This window comes from Phyllobates terribilis, unplaced genomic scaffold (assembly GCF_046119375.1).
Source record: "Phyllobates terribilis strain yellow unplaced genomic scaffold, ASM4611937v1 Scaffold_9__5_contigs__length_417890890, whole genome shotgun sequence".
Taxonomy (NCBI): domain Eukaryota; kingdom Metazoa; phylum Chordata; class Amphibia; order Anura; family Dendrobatidae; genus Phyllobates; species Phyllobates terribilis.
Window position 1 is genome coordinate 205,479,798 of NW_027362769.1, and position 12,502 is coordinate 205,492,299.

The window sequence follows — 12,502 nt, forward strand, 5'->3', positions numbered from 1 at the left end:
CCCCATTTTGGAAACTAGACCCCCCAAGGCACCTATCTAGATGCATAGTGAGAATTTGGAACCCCTAGGTGCTTCACAAATTGATTCGTAAAAATGAAAAAGTATTTTTTTCCACTTTTTCATTTTTACGAATCAATTTGTGAAGCAAATGAGGGTTCCAAGTGCTCACTATGCATCTAGATAGGTGCCTTGGGGGAGTCTAGTTTCCAAAATGGGGTCACTTGTGGGGGAGCTCCAATGTTTAGGCACACAGGGGCTCTCCAAAAGCAACATGGTGTCCGCCAACAAATTGAATGGAAAATCGGCTCAAATTGTTAGCGGACACCATGTTGCGTCTGGAGAGCCCCTGTGTGCCTAAACATTGGAGCTCCCCCACAAGTGACCCCATTTTGGAAACTAGACCCCCCAAGGCATCTATCTAGATGCATAGTGAGCACTTGGAACCCCCAGGTGCTTCACAAATTGATTCGTAAAAACCTTTCCGTGTATGCCTCCAATGGCCTCCCCATTAACCTAGTCGGGGTTAAGGATGTGACAGTAAAAGTGGGAAGAGTGGAACTGAAGGACCAGGGACTAATTGTAGTAGAGACAAATCCTGATGATACAGACTTGTATATGGTACTTGGCACAAATATTGTTAGTAACTAGTGTTGAGCGAGCACTAAAATGCTCGGGTGCTCGAAGCTCGGGCCGAGCTCACTGTGATACTCGGGTGCTCGACCCGAGCAACGAGCCCAATGTTAGTCTATAGGAGGCCCAAACATTTTTGCGGCGGCTCCCCCGGCAGTCTGTAGAAAGCCTAAAAAGTGCCCAAAACGATAGTGACAGTGCTCAAATGACATGGGGACAGCATGGGGATCGCCCCTGGAAGCATTTCTGACCCCCAGGTCACTGCTGTCAACAACGTGGTCAGAGGTATTAAGCCACTTTTACAGGCTCACAATAAAACGTTCAAAAACGAAAGTGAAAGTGCTTTCTGGTGAAATATGTTAACCCCTTAACGACCATGGGTCTTTCTGTTTTTGTGTTTTCCTTTTTTGCTCCCCTTCTTCCCAGAGCCAGAACTTTTTTAATTTTCATTCAATATGGCCATGTGAGGGCTTATTTTTTGCGGGACGAGTTGTACTTTTAAACACCATCACTGGTTTTACCATATCGTGTGCTGGAAAATGGGAAAAAAATTCCAAGTGCAGTGAAACTGCAAAAAAATGCAATTCCACAGTTGTTTTTTGGGTCCTTTTTTTACCACGTTCACAGATTGCTAAAACTGACCTGCCATCATTATTTTCCAGGTCGTTACAAGTTCATAGACACCAAACATGTATAGGTTCTTTTTTATTTAAGTGGTGAAAAAAAAATCCAAAGCTTGCTAAAAAAAACAAAAAAAATGACGCCATTTTCCGAGACCCTTAGCTTCTCCATTTTTCAGGATCTGGGGCCAGGTGAGGGCTTATTTTTTGCGTGCCGGGCTGACGTTTTTATTGATACCATTTTGGGGTAGATCCGATGTTTTGATCGCCCGTTATTGCATTTTATTGCAAAGTTGTAGCGACCAAAAAAACGTAATTCTGGCGTTTAAAATTTTTTTCTCGTTACGCCGTTTACTGATTGCATTAATTCTTCTTTTATATTGATAGATCGGGCGATTCTGAATGCGGCGATACCAAATATGTGTATGTGTTTTTTTTTTTATATATATATATTGTATTTTGAATGGGGCGAAAGGGGGGTGACTTAAACTTTTATATATTTTTTATTTTTTTTATTTTTTTAAAAACTTTTTTTTTACACTTTCTGCTTGCTTCTATAGTCTCCAGAGGAGACTAGAAGCAGCAGTTGTCTGATTGCTTCTACTGCATACAAGCGATGAGCAGATCGCTTGTATGCAGGAGAAATGCTCACTTGCTATGAGCGCTGACCACTAGGTGGCGCTCATAGCAATTGAGACATGACAACCACAGGCGTCTGCTGCAGACCCTGAGTTGTCATGCCCACCCATTGGTGACCCGCGATCACGTGACGGGGTCACTGATGGGCGGGGCTTAGGACTCCCGGAAGCGCGAGTTAAATGCCACTGTTAGAGATTTAACATGTTAACAGCCGCGGGTGGATTGCGATTCCAATAATCAGCTGACGTGCTCGCTTCAGTGCGGGCTCACCGCCGGAGCCCCCGCTGAACCGGCCTTCCCGACCTGGTGCGTACTATTACTGACCAGGTCGGAAAGGGGTTAAGGAACATCCTTTCCAGGGTAAAGACTTGTGTATAAGGTAAAATAAATAACCAAAAACAAAAATACTCCTCCACACCTTGGGCTATGTTCACAAGTAGCATTTTTTATGCGTTTTTGCACGTTTGTATTGCTTTCAACCGTGACAAATGCATTCACCGGGAAATGTCATTTTAACATTTTACAACCTTATCTGGCCATGTGCTGTGTGACACATGCATACAGTGCTAAAAAGACATGGGAACAGCATGGGGAAGACCCCTGGAAGCATGTCTGACACCCAGGTCACTGCCTAAAAGTGTGCCCATCAGAAGTGATCCTTGCCTCATCAGAAGATGCAGACTTGCAACTATCCCCGTGCAAGTCCTTGTCCCAGGGCAGTGTTCAATTGTACCTCCCCCATAACTTGCAATACAAGCGCAAGTATGCAGCCTGCCACCCACCCACCCCCAGGCTGCAATACCATACTGCTAGCTTGCTTGCACTTGAAATTGGGCCTTTTAGGCATGTGGAGGTGGAATCTGGCCACCACGTCATGGCTGCGTCGGTAGCCTGGTATTCATACTCAGTCCCCAGCCGCCCGGCGGCCGGGTGTCCACGCTTGGTCCCCAGCCGCCAGGGGGCGGCCGGATGTCCATACTCAGTCCCCAGCCGTCCCGCGGCTGGGTGCCCACACACAGTCCCCAGCCGCGTGGGGTTGGCCGGGTGTCCATAAACGGTCCCCAGCCGCCCCTATTTGTCCCGGTGCGCCTTATACACAAGCGCGCATACCAAAACATTACCTGTGCCCTCCCCAGTGCATTTAGTGGGAAGGACAGCCTAACCACAAACACGTGGACAAGTGAATGTGGCCAGGAATGGTCCATCTCACTGACGCCTTCACACTGGGTTAATATTGTGGAAGCCGGGACACAGTTGGACACTGGGATGCAACACGTCCTCCAGACATAGAGGATTGCGGGTCCTGGGTCAATCAGGCTTCAACACAAAGTTCAGAAGGTAGACAGCAGCAGTGGTCGGCCTCCTACACAACGAGTAAATTATTCATGATCATGAGGCCATCCACCTCCTTAGCTTTCTGTTCCTTGGAATGCAAGCGCATGTATGTAGTAGCAGCTAGGCCTGAGGTGGTCAGCATTTTGGCGCATATTCTACCTCCTTCGAGGATTGCTGGATGTTTTCCTGCTACTATCCCTGTTCTATGACTCCCGTTAAATCAAAGCTTCAGGTGATGAATGATGGATGAGGTGGTGGCAAAGGAGAAAGAGCAGGAGGAACAGGGAGCATTCACATCAATATCAGGCCAGCCAACCACACATGTCTTATAGGATATGTTTCTGTACCAAAAGGAGTGGTTCAGCTACACAGTTATAAGGCATACAGTGAATGCAATGCCTACCAAAAATTTCGAGGCACTCCAATGCCCCTTGGAAGTGACATGGAGGTCAGAGGGCTTTAACTAAACCGTTTTTTCCATTTATAGCAACTGGGTCTCCTGTACACTGTTGGCCTAAGCAGGGAATGGAAGGCTTTCCAAAAATTATTAGGCACTGCAATGCCCCTTGAAACACACGTGGATTACAGCGTATTAAAAACCTTCTACCCATTATTGGGGAGTGGGTCTCCCTTAGTGTTCGCCTATGCATTGAAAAGCAAAAGCTGACAAAAATTAGGAGGAAATGCAATGCCCGTTGCAAGAGTCGTGGAGGTTAGAGGTAATTAAAAACAACATGTCAATGCCCCTTGGAAGAGCTGTGGAGTTCAGAGTGGTTTAACAAGACGGTTTTAATGCCCCTTAGAAGAGACGTTGAGTTCAGAGTGGTTTAACAAGACAGTTTTAATGCCCCTTGGAAGAGATGTGGAGGTCACAGTAGCTTAACAAGATGGTTTTAATGCCCCTTGGAAGAGACGTGGAGTTCAGAGTGGTTTAACAAGACAGTTTTAATGCCCCTTGGAAGAGTGGTGGAGGTTACAGTGGAATAAAAAGACAATATCAATGCCCCGTGGAAGAGACGTGGAGGTCACAGTAGCTTAACAAGACGGTTTTAATGCCCCTTGGAATAGTGGTGGAGGTCGCAGTGGAATAAAAAGACAATATCAATGCCCCTTGGAAGAGTGGTGGAGGTTACAGTGGAATAAAAAGACAATATCAACGCCCTGTGGAAGAGACGTGGAGGTCACAGTAGCTTAACAAGACGCTTTTAATGCCCCTTGAAAGAGTGGTGGAGGTCGCAGTGGAATAAAAAGACAATATTAACGACCCTTGGAAGAGACGTGGAGGTCACAGTAGCTTAACAAGACGATTTTAATGCCCCTTACAAGAGCCATGCAGTACAGCATATTAAAAACATTATTCCTATTATTGGGGAGTGGGTCTCCCATAGTCTTTGCCTATGCCTTCCAAGCAAAAGCTGCCAAAAATTAGGAAGGGGGAACTTGCAATGTCCCTTACAAGAGCCATGCAGTACAGCATATTAAAAACATTATTCCCATTATTGGGGAGTGATGAGAAGTCTGGCCCAATCCAGCCCTTGTTCATTTTGATAAGGGTCAGCTTGTCAGCATTGTCAGTTGACAGGCGAGTGCGCTTATCAGTTATAATTCCCCCAGCGGCACTAAAAACACGCTCCGATAACACGCTAGCGGCAGGGCAGGCCAGGACCTCCAAGGCATACAGAGTGAGTTCATTTCAAGTGTCCAGCTTGGATACCCAATAATTAAAAGGCACAGAGGAATCACGGAGGACGCTGGTACGATCGGCAAGGTACTCCCTCACTATCTTTTGAAACTTTCCACTCCTTGTGAGAGTACCCCGCGCCTCAGGGCCTGTAAGCTGGGCGGGTGTCGGAAAACTGTCCCAGAACGTTGACAGTGTTCCCCTGCCTCTGCTGGATTGGAGTTGCATCTCTCTCGCCTGTACGCCTTGGTTGGGCAACGAACTGTGACCTCTGCCGCTAGCGTGTTCAGATGGGAATTTTTTTAAGAGTTCTGCAGCAAGGGCCTTCTGGTATTGCCCCATTTTTGTAGACCTCTCCACCTCAGGAATAAGAGAGTGAAAGTTCTCCTTGTAGCGGGGGTCTACAAGTGTCACCAACCAGTAATGACTGTCACCCAACATTTTGACAACGCGAGGGTCACGGTTAAGGCAGTGTAACATAAAGTCAGCCATGCGTGCCAGACTGGTTACGGGCAAGATTTCCGTGTCCTCACCAAGATGACGACTGACCATGCTCTCCTCCTCCTCCTCCTCCTCTTCCTCCTCCCCCCTGTTCTCAGGCCACCCACGCTGAACCGACGGTATGACACTTGTACAGGTACTACCGTCTACAACGCATGATAGCAGCTCCTGTTCTTCCTCCTCCTCTCCCTCATTGTCCCCCAATGCATGTTGGGATGAGATGAGGCTGGGCTGTGTGTAATCGCCCGCTACGGCTTCTTGATCCATCTCATCATACTCTGGCTGCAATGCCTCCTCTTTAATTCTCTGCAGAGAGCGTTGCAAAAGACAGACAAGTGGGATGCTGACACTAATGATGGCGTCATCGCCACTCACCATCTTGGTGGCCTCCTCAAAGTTTGTCAGGATGGTACATATGTCAGACATCCAGGTCCTCTCCTGAGGTCTTATGTGTGGAGTCTGACCTGAATATCGACGGCCTTGTTGCAGCTGGTACTCCACAACTGCTCTCTTCTGCTCACAAATCCTTTGCAACATGTGGAGGGTAGAGTTCCAAGGTGTGGGGATATCACACACCAGTCGGTGTGCCGGAAGCTGCAAACGCTGCTGCAACACAGCAAGGGCGGTGGAAGCTGTAGCCGACTTGCGAAAATGAGCTGACAGGCGGCGTACTTTCACGAGCAGATCTGGCAACTCGGGGTACGATTTAAGAAACCGCTGAACCACGAGGTTAAGCACATGAGCCAGGCATGGTACGTGTGTGATCTCACCTCGCCTCAGAGCCGCCACCAGGTTACGGCCATTGTCACACACGACCATGCTGGGATGTAGGTTCAGTGGTCTCAGCCACAGATCTGCCTGCTCTTTCACAGCTGTCCACAACTCACAAGCAGTGTGAGGTTTATCACCTAAGCTTATGAGTTTCAGCACAGCCTGTTGCCGCTTGGCGGAGGCAGTACTGCAATACTTCCAGCTTGTAACTGATGTGGTGATATCTGAGATGGAGGCTGAACATGAGGAGGAGGAGGAGGAGGAGGATGCGCAGGAGCTGTACACTGTGGGGGCAACTCTGACTGACATAGGGCCCGCAATCCTCGGTGTGGGGAGGATGTGTTCTGTCCCAAGGTCCGACTGGGTCCCGGCTTCCACTATGTTTACCCAGTGTGCCGTCAGAGAGATGTACCGTCCCTGGCCACAAGCACTTGTCCACGTGTCCGTTGTCAGGTGGACTCTCCCAGTAACTGCGTTGTTGAGGGCACGGCAGATGCTTTGGGACACGTGCTTGTGTAGTGTGGGGATGGCACACCGGGCAAAATAGTGTCGGCTGGGGACCGAGTACCGAGGGACGGCCACCGCCATAAGATTGCGGAAGGATTCCGTCTCCACCAGCCTAAAAGGCAGCATTTCCAATGCAAGCAGTCGTGAAATGTGCGAATTTAGGACTGTGGCCTGTGGGGCGTTAGCTGCGAATTTCCCCTTTCGTTCAAAGGTCTGGGATATGGACAATTGAACGCTGCGGTGGGACGTGGACGTGGACGTTGATGCTGTTTCTTGAGAAACTGCCATAACAAGGGAAGACTGAGAGGAGGGGGCATCTTTACATGCAGTATGGACAGGGGATTGCCTTGCACACACAACAGGGGGTTCTATTGCACGCACAACAGTGGAAGAAGCAGTGGTGACACCCGCTGACACTGGTCGTGGACCCTGGGTTTCGCCCCACAAAGTCGGGTGCTTTGCTGCCATGTGCCTGATCATGCTGGTGGTGGTCAGGCTGGTAGTTTTGTCACCCCTGCTGATGCTGGCATGGCAGGTGGAACATATGGCGTTTTTGGGGTTATCAGCAGAGTCTTTAAAAAAATTCCAGACTCTGGAAGACCTACCGCTTGTACTGGCAACGTCCCTCGTGTTGGTGTTACGGGGAACGGTTGCACGCCTTCTGTCTGCGGCCACCACACTGCTTCTTCCTGCCTGTTGGGGTACTCTGCCTCCCTCCCCCTGTGTGCTGCTGGCCTCACTCTGCATGTCCTCCTTCCACGTTGGGTCAGTTACTAGATCATCCACCACCTCCTCCTCTTCCACTTGCGCACCACGATCCTCCTCCTCACTTCCTGGCAATTGTGTCTCGTCATCGTCCACCTCTTGTGACAGATTGCCAACGTCGACTTCCTGTGGCCGTGGCTGTTCAAATATTTGGGCATCGCAACATGGGATCTCCTCTTCCACCACTTCAAGCGTATCAGGCGAGGGGCCCAAATATGGAAATGGACCAGTGAACAGCTCTTCAGAGTGTGCAAGTGTGGGATCACTTGCTGTCTGACGACACTCGGCATGGTGGGAGGAAGGAGCATCAGGGTGAGGAGGAGTATGCGGTCGAGACTCACGGCTACTAAGAGTTGACCGTGTGGAAGACAGACCGGACGTGGTGGTGCCCAGGTAACTGGAAGTATTGTCTGCTATCCAATTAATAACCTGTTCACACTGATCAGTTCTCAATACTAGTGTTGTTCTGTGCTTCCCTAGTAATTCGGTCAAGAAGTGGGAGCGAGAAGATGTGGCTGTTGGTTGTGGCACATTTTCACCTTGGCCACGGCCCTGTCCTCTGCACGAACCATCACCAGAACGTCCACTTCCACGTCCCTTGCCACGCGCCTTGCCCATCGTAAATGAAGTAAAATAGCTTACACTTGCACTATCAATGGAAAAAGGATAATAAAGAGTAGATTAGAACCGTGGAAGAGGAAAACCACAGTTATTGTTTACTGGGGTATACCACACTTTTTTAAATAGAGATATTTGCGGCTGAACAGTGAGCGACACACTCAAACTGCTTTTTTTTTAGATACCAAAGGCCCAAAACTGGATAGTACAGCGATTTGACCCGTGGAACTGCGAAACCACACAGGGATGTCGGGCCTACACAAGACTATTTTCAACAGATATATTTTTGTGTCACAACAGTCAGGAGACACTACTGTTTTTCTTTACAGAAAAAACTACCAAAACCTGAATAATAGAGATTTTTTACCGTGGGATGGCAAAACCAAAGTTATTGTTTACTGGGGTATACCACACTTTTTTAAATAGAGATATTTGCGGCTGAACAGTGAGCGACACACTCAAACTGCTTTTTTTTTAGATACCAAAGGCCCAAAACTGGATAGTACAGCGATTTGACCCGTGGAACTGCGAAACCACACTGGGATGTCGGGCCTACACAAGACTATTTTCAACAGATATATTTTTGTGTCACAACAGTCAGGAGACACTACTGTTTTTCTTTACGGAAAAAACTACCAAAACCTGAATAATAGAGATTTTTTACCGTGGGATGGCAAAACCACAGTTATTGTTTACTGAGGTATACCACACTTTTTTAAATAGAGATATTTGCGGCTGAACAGTGAGCGACACACTCAAACTGCTTTTTTTTTAGATACCAAAGGCCCAAAACTGGATAGTACAGCGATTTGATCCGTGGAACTGCGAAACCACACTGGGATGTCGGGCCTACACAAGGCTATTTTGAACAGATATATTTTTGTGTCACAACAGTCAGGAGACACTACTGTTTTTCTTTACGGAAAAAACTACCAAAACCTGAATAATAGAGATTTTTTACCGTGGGATGGCAAAACCACAGTTATTGTTTACTGGGGTATACCACACTTTTTTAAATAGAGATATTTGCGGCTGAACAGTGAGCGACACACTCAAACTGTTTTTTTTAGATACAAATGGCCCAAAAGTGGATAATACAGAGGTTTGAACCGTGAAACTGCAAAGCCACACTTGTATTTCTCGGGCCTACACCAGACTATTTTCAACAGATATATTTGTGTCTGAACAATCAGGAGACACTATTTATTTTTTACGGCAAAAAATGCCAAAAGCAGGATAATAGAGATTTTTTACTGTGGAACAGCAAAACCACAGTTATAATTTACTGGTGAATACCAGGCTTTTTAAAATATATATATATTTGCGGCTGAACAGTGAGCGACACACTCAAACTGTTTTTTTTAGATACAAATGGTCCAAAAGTGGATAATACAGAGGTTTGAACCGTGAAACTGCAAAGCCACACTTGTATTTCTCGGGCCTACACCAGACTATTTTCAACAGATATATTTGTGTCTGAACAATCAGGAGACACTATTTATTTTTTACGGCAAAAAATGCCAAAAGCAGGATAATAGAGATGTTTTACAGTGGAACAGCAAAACCACAGTTATAATTTACTGGTGTATACCAGACTTTTTTGAATATATATATATTTGCGGCTGAACAGTGAGCGACACACTCAAACTGTTTTTTTTTAGATACAAATGGCCCAAAAGTGGATAATACAGAGGTTTGAACAGTGGAACTGCAAAACCACACTTGTATTTCTCGGGCCTACACCAGACTATTTTCAACAGATATATTTGTGTCTGAACAATCAGGAGACACTATTTATTTTTTACGGCAAAAAATGCCAAAAGCAGGATAATAGAGATGTTTTACCGTGGAACAGCAAAACCACAGTTATAATTTACTGGTGTATACCAGACTTTTTTGAATATATATATATTTGCGGCTGAACAGTGAGCGACACACTCAAACTGTTTTTTTTAGATACAAATGGCCCAAAAGTGGATAATACAGAGGTTTGAACCGTGGAACTGTAAAACCACACTTGTATTTCTCGGGCCTACACCAGACTATTTTCAACAGATATATTTGTGTCTGAACAATCAGGAGACACTATTTATTTTTTACGGCAAAAAATGCCAAAAGCAGGATAATAGAGATTTTTTACTGTGGAACAGCAAAACCACAGTTATAATTTACTGGTGTATACCAGGCTTTTTAAAATATATATATATTTGCGGCTGAACAGTGAGCGACACACTCAAACTGTTTTTTTTTTCAACAGATATATTTGTGTCTGAAAAATCAGGGAGACACTATTATTATTTTTATACAGCAAAAAATGCCAAAAACAGGATAATAGAGATGTTTTACCGTGGAACATCAAAACCACAGTAATAATTTACTGGTGTATACCAGACTTTTTTAAATATATATATTTGCGGCTGAACAGTGAGCAACACACTCAAACTGTTTTTTTTAGATCCAAATGGCCCATAGAACTGCAAAACCACACTTCTATTTCTCTGGCCTACACCAGACTATTTTCAACAGATATATTTGTGTCTGAAAAATCAGAGGCACACTTTTTTTTTTTTGGTGGGGGGGACACCAAAAGGTTAATTAGATGGGTATTTGTACATTGTGAAGGAGGAAAAAAAAAAGAGGATTTAGATAAAAAAAAAGGATTTTTCCTGGCCCCCGGGACCTGGAGCTAAGTCCAGCAATTTCAGCAACAGGAGCAGCACACAGGACTGTAATGCAGCGTTTGCTGGTATAACCACTGCGTCTCCTATACAGCCTGCCTGCCTGCCTGATATACCTGGGATGGATATTAGTCCTGAGAAGGACTGTTTGTTTGATCTGGCAGCCTTTACAGACCCTACACTAACTATTTTGCAGGATATATCTCTCCCTAAATCAGCAGCGCTGTCCCTACACTGTCTGATCCGGAGCGACTGTGTCCAAGATGGCGGCGCCAGGTTTTAAATACTCGAGGTGACGCTGTGCGGCCAGCCAATCACTGTAATGCCCACAAACAACATGGCTGCGGCATTACAGTGACTGGCTGGCAATCCCTGCATGTTCATTGGCTCTGTAAAGAGCGCCAAACATGCAGGACGGAGACCCGAGCTCCCGCCCGAGTAACCCGGAAATGCTCGGTGCTCGCCGAATATCCCGAGTAGCGTGATGCTCGGGCGAGTACCGAGCAGTGTCGAGCATGTTCGCTCAACACTATTAGTAACTGTTTGGGAGAAGTGTTGTTCTTGCTCCAACAGATGGCTGACACCGCCAGACCAGGGCAGAGGAGGGTGCTCAAGAAAGAGATCCGAGCCCTTATGTACCAGCAACAGGTAAAGCTATCAGGTGGTGAAATTGGTAATGTACAGGTGACAGACCCGATACTCATTGTGATCCCCCCGATGAGTGAGATGCTGATTTGGTGTAGAGCAGCAATAGGTCTCAAAGGACGGAGCTACCAGGCGGTAGTAGAGCCCCTTAGCTTGGAGCATAGACCTACACTCTTGACTGCCAGAGGGGTAGTGGATGTACGCAATGGGAGTGTGCCCATACGCCTCCTAAACTATGGGGAGGACGAGATTAGATTACCACGCTACGCCACTGTTGCCAAACTGTACACAGTAGATAACAACTCCATACACACAGCGGAGTCCTTAACCTCACCAGACGAAGTGGAGGATAATGACCCGGGAACCCAGGTGGAGAATTGGTGTCAACATCTCCATGTTGGGACAGACACCACTCCTGCCCATCAGAAACAGGGTGTACACTGGGTGGTTCAGGAATACGAGCAGGTATTCAGTAAACACCCACTTGACTTTGAGAGGATTATAGGGGTACAACACCACATACCCACAGGTGACCATCCACTCATCAAAGAACATTACAGGCCCATACCACCAGCACACTACCAGAAGGCGAAGGAGATGTTGCACAACATGAAGAAGGCAGGGGTAGTAAGGGATAGCTGTAGTCCCTGGGCACATGTCGGGAAGGGGTTAAAGGGAACCTGACAGCTAATACATGCTGCCCGATCCATGTATCAGACGATGCCTGTACGACTCCAGGTATATGTTTATACTAAAAATATGTCTTAGATTCTAGGTTCTTCAAAGTAGCCACCTTTTGCTTTGATGACTGCTTTGCACACTCTTGGCATTCTCTTGATGAGCTTCAAGAGGTAGTCACCGGAAATGGTCTTTCAACAATCTTGAAGGAGTTCCCAGAGATGCTTAGCACTTGTTGGCCCTTTTGCCTTCACTCTGTGGTCCAGCTCACCCCAAACCATCTCGATTGGGTTCAGGTCTGGTGACTGTGGAGGCCAGGTCATCTGGCGTAGCACCCCATCACTCTCCATCTTGGTCAAATAGCCCTTACACAGCCTGGAGGTGTGTTTGGGGTCATTGTCCTGTTGAAAAATAAATGATGGTCCAACTAAACG